Genomic DNA, 7,599 nt, shown 5'->3' with positions numbered 1-7,599 from the left:
AAAGATAATGTGAAATAACAATAGTAAAAAAATCCATATTTAACATAAGGACTTAAACTTAAAATACTTATCTGTCAAAAAAGAACAATTCGTTGAAATAGAAATCATGAGCAAAATCACTTCTCTTGCCAATTGACCAAACTACAAAATTACCCTAAACAAATAGGGACAAGCCATAAAATGGCACAAAAGCCAAAAAAGGCACAAAAGTCGTAAAAGGTATCAAAACTATCAAAAAATAGTGCAAAAAACCCATGTAAACATTTAGTATTTAAGTGTATAAAATCTGAAACATTAAGTATTTATGCCGCAATTTACCAAAAAAAAAAAAAAATATAAACTCAAATTTACCATATGAGATGTTATTGCAGGGTATGAGTTGTCCACTTCCATTGTGCTTACAGTGGTTTTCTGCCGAATACTGCTAATGTACCAAACTTCTCTTTAGCTTCAACATAAATGCGAGGTTGATGTGGAACCAAAATGCATTGGTGTTTTAGACTCTGCCCCAAGTCATAGGCCACACAAGAGCTCCAAGTTGATTTGGGAGTATGTGCTCCTAAACTAGAGGAAGTGAAGTTGACATTCTGAATTGATCCACCTGAAGATAGATGTCATGAAAATAAACACATTATTCATTTCATAATTTACTATTTTCATGGTAATTGGTTACCTTTTTAATGTATATTCCAGTTTCTGATTTACTTGTAAAGCTGCTACATCCTAACTAGTCAAACTACCAAAATAAGATTCACTTGAACATAGAAGATTAGAGTCAGCAAAAGGAATCAATTAGAAAGAATGAACTGTTTTTTCGGACTTACGTTCCTGAAGAGCGACATAGGCAGCCCTTGCGGCATCCAACTACGCTTGTTTCTTGGATTTCTTTGCTTTCCCATGGAATATTTCTCCATCCAGCTCCACACTAGTAAAGAAAATAGGCTTGTGGGGTTCACCACGTTTTATAGTTTTATAAACTGGAGTGCTTAAATCTTCTCTCTGAACTAGCTCTCGCAAGAGATTCTTGTAAACTCGAGACTCGTCCTGTAGATGGAAAAAAGTAAATTAGACTAACAATTTTCTATATATTCATCCACACAGATATGATGCTGCAGAACATGTAACTGAAGCAGTAGAAAGAAAATTCCAATATAGAAACCCATTCTAAACATTCTTCACTAAAACTAAATACAACTACAGTTCTATAAAACACCAAGCTTTGCAGCATCTAAAGATTTGTGAAGAAAAGAAAAAGCTCTTAGCTACTTTGGAGTGCTTGCCTCTTGAAAGTTTTCCATTAAGAAAGACATTAAAGCAACCTTTGCAGTATCAACTTTCGGCGTCTTTCGAAGTGTTGAAGGATCCGTAGCTCTCAAAAATTTGGTCACCAACTATGCTTGTTGCCATAAACTGAGTGGCCTCAGGACACTGATCACATTCACAAAAGTACACCGGCAAACCGAAATTTCTCTGTCTAGCATATTTCGAGTTGCTTCTTGACTGGACAATAGTTTTATATATATACATGAGTGAAATTTCATTAGTCTTAAAAAATTTAAGGGTTCAAAAGAACATTTCTAACAAAGACTAATGTGCTTTAGTTCAATTTTGTGTAACTTATAGAAGTTGACACCATGAACTTTGATAGTTTAAAATAAGAAACACATGAATACTATGGATGATTGCAGATAATGAAAAATCTAAAATATTAGGACTAAAACATAATACTCTCGAGAAATTAAACTATTGACAATCCCAACAAAAATAACTTCACTTCAATAGATACTACCTAATTACCTTTCTGTATAACATAGAATTATATATACATATACTTTGAAATTATGTACCTTTAGTCTCCTCACCATCACCAACACTGATGCCCAAATCATCTGACTGCATCTTGAGAATCTCCGCTTTTCTTCGATGCTTCGTTCTCCCTTGTTGGTTTTGATTATTGTTGAAGAATCTAAACCATAATGAAAAGCAAAAGGATGTTACGGCCAACAAATTTCGGCAGATAATCTTTACAATCCTTTTTATTCTATATCAATCTTTCACCACATATAAAGGTACATATGACCTTTTAATAGCAATATGATACTTATAAGAGACATGTTTCTACATCACTAGCCAAAGAAGTACCATCAAAAAATGATATGGTTTATAATCTCAGCTATTGTTTAACTTAACAAGCAATTATTATTATCATTATTTTTTTTGGAGTAGTTTCTGAGTATGGTAAATCAAGTTAGCTTAAGAAAGCTTTTAAAAACTTACTAAGTTGAAGCTCCTTACCACTTTTCAAGCCGAAACATTCGATCGAATATCAAGATTAAGTTGCTTTCTTCAACCATAGGTGTTGCAACAAAGACATGTTCGGCCTATGCCATTGATGACACAATCGAATAAGAATCAATATGCTTAATGAAAGAAACTAATTGGGGACAAACCATTATATAACACAAGAAAGAAGGAAAGAAAGTGAACCGGGGAGGTGGAGAATTGAAGTGAAGAAAAGCAAGCATGGCACCATGGTTATGGGCTTGTTTGTTGGATTTGAAGACGACGAAAGAGTCAAAAGAAATGCCATTGACTCAAACAGAGGCTCCAAAGAGAGGGTTATGATCGGCCCATATCTCATAGAGGTGTACTTTGGTAAACCCCATTGATTCTTGTGGCAAAGCTCCTGCGGCTTCGACTTGTACATTCTTTTTCTCTTTCTCGCTTAGTGTTGAAGTATTGAACTTGCTTCTTTGAAGAACTCTTTAAAAAGATGAACATCAAATGCATAGTTTCCAAGTTTTTTTATATGGTTGTTAGTTACCAAAGGACATCAAAGGCTTTTCCCACGTGTTAAAGACAACACACACATATTCTCGTGCTTTGTTTTCCATGTCTAACATATGACTATATGAGCACCAATAAACTAATCGGTTCCACGAAATTAAGAGAATTATATTTCTTTATTCTTTTTAGGTGTACTACTACCTTTTCGCTAATCATGCTTATTGAACCGGCTTCACTTCCCATTCAATAAGTATGCGTTACTATACTAGTCTCACTCTTAACATACTTTTATATACAATTATTCCCAACAATTTCCAACCTTTAATTGGAGATGTTATTTAACTAAAGTAAAGGGATTATTAAATAACATTGTGCATTATGTACTATTGTCTTTTTTTTTTTTTTTTTTTTTTTTTTTGAAAGGGCACTTATACTATTGTATTTAAGCGATTTAGGATAAATTTTATTTTTCTAAAAACTATATATAACATCGAATTAGTTATATTTCTTTAACCAGAGTGGCCTTAAAGCGCTTTCATCAAGTTAAAAAGTACATGTTGAATCAATTAAAATAAAAGGTTAAAAAATACATGACAAAAAGAAGAAAAAAAATTACCCAAAATGTGGTCACTAACTGTCCTTTCAAAAAGTTTAAGTTTTAAAGTTTTATAATTCAATGAAATTCTGGTCAATTTATCAAACACAAAATTTTGTTAAAAAAAAACAAGAAGTGATATCATTTACAAAGCCCTAGGGGTTTATTTTTATTGTGTAAAACTGCACACAAACAGTAACATCTCCAGTGCAAGTAGAGGGCATGAGAGGAAGACGACCCGAAAGTAATTTTAACAATCCAGACTCTACAAAAACGACTGAGACCAAAGTCACCAAACCAAGAAGCCATTCAGTTCAACATTCAAAGAAAATGGAAGATGACAACAGAAACTAAGTTTGGTGACTGGCAACAATCTTTCTGAACAAAAAATAATCATTAAATCCAAAACAACCACCCTATTCATGTATAATCTATACATGGCCCTATGACTCATCTATACACTTCCAAAAAGGCCCCAGTTGTTGACTTTAAACGTTGAGACAGCAAGTTTGAAGACCTCAAGCATTGGCACACATCCAGAAAGCTCAGCAGGAGTGGCAGCACCAGCCCCGACGGCGGTAGCACTTTCACTCAATGGACTGAAAACAATAAGGAAAGTGTGAGGGTGTCGGAAATATTAACACAACACAAAACAGTGTTGTTACCATCTATTTCTGTTCAAACATTTGGGAACTGAACCACAATCGGAGAATCTAACACAAGGAGGGTGCAGAGGAGGAAGATTATGCTCTGCCTCTTTACATTACTAAAGCACTGCTGGCAGGAAAATTTATGTTGAGAGGAAATAAATTTGTATCCTTGAAATTCAACATCTTAACATTTGGAAGAAAAAGATGCATTAATTTTACACTTGCAACTAATATGCATAAATTGACTGAATGTTGTAAGTATATTCATGTGTAGATGCTCTTCTTTTAGGTGTTATTTATTCAAGTATAGGTGATAGCATTTAATCAATGATTTGTACTCTCAGAAAGAAAAGCAAAAAACCGAGAACTTGTTGCAGCAGAACACAAACTCCTAGTACTTACTTTATATGAATCGGCTCATATGCAGAAATTAGGATATCCGTGTTAACTTCTTTAAGACGAACATTTGCAACATATACCCACAAGATAACAATAAAATATTAATAGAGCACAGAAACACTAAACCGTTATTAGCTGGTGGAAAGAAAATCCTAAACAAGATTTAAAAAAGAAGAGAAATAACTTACCCTCACAACATTTTGTGCTTCCCTACCTTGCCGTCCCTTAGAGATAGCCTATGTTCAAGTAACCAAAATAATGAATTGATATGAGCCCAAAAGGTTAATACAGTTTAAATTTGAGATTCTTCAAAGGAAGTTTGATAAACAAAGAATATTTTCCATGCAATGGAGAAACTACAAGCCATGCTTCAAAAGCACTTCTTGCAATCATCATAGTTCTTCGTAAATGTTTCTAATGGCAGTTCAATACAAATTATTTGGAAAGAAAATATTCAATACCGATAATGATTAATCAGGTGATGAAGCAGCACACTGTTTCACTATTTCTCTTCCATTCCATATCAGTCATCAGGAAAGGAAAAGGATATATTATGTAAGGTTACTTGAAAGAAAATGTTGAAATATATACATATTTGAACACAATTTCCCTTTTGTTTTTTCATCTTTGTCCCTACAGAAGAGGCACATTGAAGGAAGTAGAAGAACAGATACCTAGCATCAATAATCACAAGTTTACGACAGATACAAGGTTGGTGACATTTATGATTCCACACAATAGACCAAAGGCCAATCATCCATTACTTAAATGTGAAGGCAAACTAAAGAAAGTAAAAACCCATAACCAACAGCAAACACAACCTAAAAGATTACTATGGACACATACCATTTGGCCTACTGCAGTTATAATGACAGCAGGTGTGCTCCTATAGCACAGTCCAGGGGCCTAAGTCACTGCTGACTGTTCAATCACCTGAATTTTAATTTGAGGCAAATTAGTCTTTGGCACAATAGTTTGAATCATATCTCAGCTACTATTGGGGAAACTTTTCTCATATCCAAATATTGCGAAAGCTAGTATCATAATATATCGGCATTTAATTACCATCTTACATAGATAGAAACTAGAGAATAAGAACTGAAGAGGACTAAATTAACATGTACGCATTTATACGAAACAAATTGGATAACCCTTTCAAAATAAAACCATAAACAATCTAAGACAAGGAAAATATGATCAAGTTAGCAATTGATAGATGAATACACAATTAATGAGTGTGAACAATAATAGGGAAAAATTTAATTACCACGCAGCCTTCAGATTCTTGTTCAGAGGCAAGGTCTTGAAGAAACCATGAAGCACTTCCATCATCACCAACTTCTTCCTTCAATTCTAATATCTCAAAGATCAAACTTTCATCCCGGGAAGGATCCACAAACACCTCCTTTAAACCCACAAAATAATTAAGAAAAACAATCAATAATGCATAAATAAACAACATAAGTGAAAGAAAAAAACAAATCTTTAATGCCCAGAAGCTTAAAATGAAAAATTGGGTATTCAAAGAAACGAAGTGAAAACTAGAAAGAAGCATAGCTCCTCAGTCCTCACCTGATGATCTGGAACTTCTCGAATATTACTTTTTTTGTGAGATAAAATTAAAATAAAATAAATAAATAAAAAGAAAAAAAAATACCTGGAACCTTTGAGGGAAGGTGCTAGTTAAGGCACCGGCGAACAGAGGGCGTTCTAAGTGGAAACCTTCAGGCATTTTATGCTATTTTACGATACAGAAAATGTTATACAGATTTAAATCCTAAAAAATGGAATGCAACGAGTTAAAAGAAACACGAAGCCAAAAAAATTAATTCTAAACTTGTATTGTATGATAAACCCAGCGTGAAGGAAGAAAATCAAGCCCTATGAGAACTAATACCGAGCAATAACAAAAATTCATACATAAGGCACGAAGAGATAGACATAGAAAGAAAGAAAGAAAGAAAGGAAAAAAAAAATACTAAAACGACATACACGGTCTTAGAGGACGAAGCAACTGCGCCGCCGCCGGTGATTGGGTTCCTTGGTCGAGAGGGAAAAAGAGGTTTTTGGTCTCTCTGACTCTGTTGTGCAGTGAGATGAGGAGTGGAGAGTCGGATAGCATCATTTTTACACTAACTGAGAAGAACAACTTTTGATTTGGTTTGGTTTAAGGAAGAAAAAATCCCACATCGACTTGTTATAGCTTTTTTAATATGTTTATATTGATTACTTTATACAGTCCTATCGCCGGGTCCAGTCACGTGGGCCTGTAACCAAGTGGGGCAAAGTAGTTGGGATGCATCTGGTGGGCCGTACTCCCTAGTCATATGGATGGTGCTCTCTCCGCCCACCCTTATAGGGACGTGGTACCATTCCTATAAGATGGTTAGGAGCTTCAAGTGGCTGAAGTCTGAAGCACCGCACGCTGCCAACCTGGGGAGTAGAGTTGACAAGCATGTGACCCTCTGAGGGTTCATTATAAAGCACCATCTCACCTGGCTAACGGTCCACACGTTGCAAGCAACTATTTTTTATTACATCACTAAATAATATATTTTTTTTTATTACACAAAGCACCGTATAATATTAATATTATAGTTTAATTTTGGGGCTAACCTTAGGGAGTAGAGGTGTTGGCTTATTAGGAGGCATGCATACGATCGAAGATTCATAATAGAGAAATGCTAATTACAACTTCATAGTTAATCTCTATGTCCGAAATTACATGCCGAAATATTTTGTTTTAATTTTTTTTTTCATAGCAGTGTTCGTTATATTTACAGTATCATCCTTGTAAATTTTTGAAAAATTCTGAATAGTTTACAGTACCGAAAAAAGAGTTCTTGATATTACAGTTTACCACACGCGTTCAAAAAACTTAAAACGTATATTTTGTTGTACATATTGATCGATCCGTCGCCATGACTACTGGCGCTAGATATAATCAAATTTGATTAATTAATAATAATAAAAAATATAGCTATTATATTATCACAAAATTAATCAAAGTTCATGATTGAAAAAAAAAAAATAAATTAAAGTTCATTTGTGGTATGGAATTATTATTGCTTCATTCGAGGGTATCGTATATTCCCGAAAATAGAAATTACATATGTGCTAATCGAATTCTTTTTTTTCCCACCTAATATATATTACCAAATATATTGC

General features: G+C 34.1%; 1 pseudogene; it reads right to left on the bottom strand.

Moving 5' to 3' along the window:
* Positions 1-3,495: 3,495 nt before the first annotated feature.
* LOC133034745 (uncharacterized) lies at positions 3,496-7,385 on the bottom strand (annotated as a pseudogene).
* Positions 7,386-7,599: the final 214 nt, after the last annotated feature.

This window comes from Cannabis sativa, chromosome 2, assembly GCF_029168945.1.
Source record: "Cannabis sativa cultivar Pink pepper isolate KNU-18-1 chromosome 2, ASM2916894v1, whole genome shotgun sequence".
NCBI classification, from domain to species: domain Eukaryota; kingdom Viridiplantae; phylum Streptophyta; class Magnoliopsida; order Rosales; family Cannabaceae; genus Cannabis; species Cannabis sativa.
The sequence above is the reverse complement of the archived record's forward strand: the minus strand, read 5'-3'. Positions and strand labels throughout refer to the sequence as shown.